A 2,501-nucleotide genomic window follows, 5' to 3' on the forward strand; every position below is an offset into this window, starting at 1 on the left:
TTACTGTAGCTGGGAACTTCCTGGAACTCATTCAAGGACCCCTGGGGGTCAGTGGTTCGGAACCACTAATGTAACTAACAAGTGTAAATTCAATTATTTGTTTGCGAACAAGAACCAATTTCAGTCACATGCTGATGTTATGTCGTTAACATATATATTAGGAACAGTAAAGGCCCTCGTATGCTTCCTTGAGGAGTGCCACAGCATTCATCTCCTCACCTGCCATCCAGTTCATGGATGGATCGAAACGGATTGCCTCAGCACCTCACAGACAGCACCCCTGTCGGTAGCCATGACAGAGAGGAGAAGAGTGGGATACATTGCCCACAGAGATGTCCTGCTGGACCAAGAAGCCGTGGAGAAAATGGCAGAAAGGTCTGAGAAGAAGCCGTCTCTGGCGGACAAAATCAAAGAATCCATAAGGTAACTTCCTCTGTATGCTCTGGACAGGGTGGGGAAGTATATGCTTGCGTATCTATACAGAATGAAATGTTTTCCATGTTTCCAAATGTATAAAAAAACATCTAATTTAGTTCATTGTTACTTATTTCCAGACTTCATTTGTCACCTACTGTAGATGCTATTGCTCTTTTAGTCTCCTCTACTATTTCATAACCGCAGTTATTCACTCCAAATACAGTAGAATTTGAGATTGCTACTACATGTTGTATCTACTGTAACTATTACTGTAACTATTGTTATTAATATCACTATGATGGTACATAGTCTCCTCTACTTCTACTCATAACTTTGTTGTAAGGATGTCCATTGATTCTACATATTGCTTCTTGTTCATATAGTTTCTACGTAATGCTACTTTGTGACACATATTCTTGGTGAATTTGTAACGTTGACTGACTGTATGGGGTGTACATGGAGTGGGTAGGATCTGACAGGCTTGACTAGTCTGTTTACAATGCCAGCTGGCTGTCGTACTAATATGGGCCAGTTCCATTTATTTTACCTGACCTTTTTATGAAGGGCATATTTCTGGTTTGTTTAAATTTGCTATTTTGGTTTTGTCTGAACCAGCGACTGATGCGATTTTGAGGACAAATTGGTTACAGAAACTAAGGAGCATGTATTTGGTGTTTGTCCCTGTGTGTGTCTCACATTATTGAAGTATTTGACAGGAACAATATGGGCACTGGTCCCTTGAATACTAATGCTTTTGTGGACATCCTGCCCAAAAATCTTGTTCTTTGGTGGACTTTCTTGATTATTTTTTGTTGCTATTTCTTTCACTGCAAGATTGTTCTCCAAATCTCAGGTGATTTCTTCTTTCTTGTGATAACATTGTCACCCACCCAAGTATTTGGCCTTGGTTAATTTTGGACCCAAAAATAATGGATTCAGGTGTAATGATAGTTTGTGCACTAATTAACTACAGTTAACTAATGATGGAGACTATCTAGCTAATCTACTAATTTGAACCTTGCCCCGCTGTCTTTATGACAGCGGGTCATAGCTCCTTCTCTTCAAGGTCTCCACTGTGAAGTATTCTCTCTCATTCATAAAGGACACTTCAGAGTAGCAGAGTAGAGGACAGACAGACAGACAGGCAGACAGACAGACAGACAGACAAAACTGGTGAATTGCATTGCAATTTCTGTTTCGTGGATCAAAGGATTTTATATGGACTTCCAATTTGGACACTGAATTGCACTTCGGATTTCTCTCAAGGAGCATTTTGCCCTGAGAACTGGACGCCCGGAGCAGGAGTACAATGAAATGAGATTGGCATCATCTGCAAGATTTCCAGTGCTGGATCATTACTTGGAACAACTTGGACCTGAAGGAGAGCCCTGCCTCAGATTCAATTTGAAGCACAATGACCATTTGGGCACACACAGATAGTACCAACTCTTGATACAGCCGAGGGGAGCAGGTTTTTTTTTTTTTTTTTTTTTTTTTGCAAGACTGAACTGAAGGAATATCTAATATATTCTATTATCCATTATTCCAAACTGTCCGAACTGTAGCAGAAAAGCGAATTTTAGGCTCTTCCTCTGTGGAAAGAAATCATTACAAAGCACAAGTAGATTGAGGTGTACTTTACTTAGTGAAAATGTAAATTAAATTGTCTGACTCTGATAGACCAAAGCCACACAGGAATAGAAAAGAAGAGACTCTGTACTTTCAGACGATAAAGGATTCAGCTGACACACTTAAGCCAGGAAGAGGTCATTGGATTTTTGTCTGACACTCGGTATGAGAAAACATGCATTTGAAATATTATGTCTGGGCAATATATCAACATTACATCGAGATTGTGAGATTAGATATTGCCTGTAATTTTGGAGACTAGAGACTGAAAAAGAACAAACACTGTCTTCAAATGCAGTGAAAGAAACTTTATAGGGCCTATGCGGCATTCAACAGGCTATCTTTATAAAGATAGCCTGATGAAGGCAGCACAGGCCTTTTAGGCACCATACGATGTGTACCATTGTTGTCTGTCCTCTGCCTGCACCTCAGAGTTCCCCCCCTGTCGATAGCCA

This window comes from Protomyctophum parallelum, assembly GCF_964188405.1.
Source record: "Protomyctophum parallelum genome assembly, chromosome: 7".
In the NCBI taxonomy this organism is placed as follows: domain Eukaryota; kingdom Metazoa; phylum Chordata; class Actinopteri; order Myctophiformes; family Myctophidae; genus Protomyctophum; species Protomyctophum parallelum.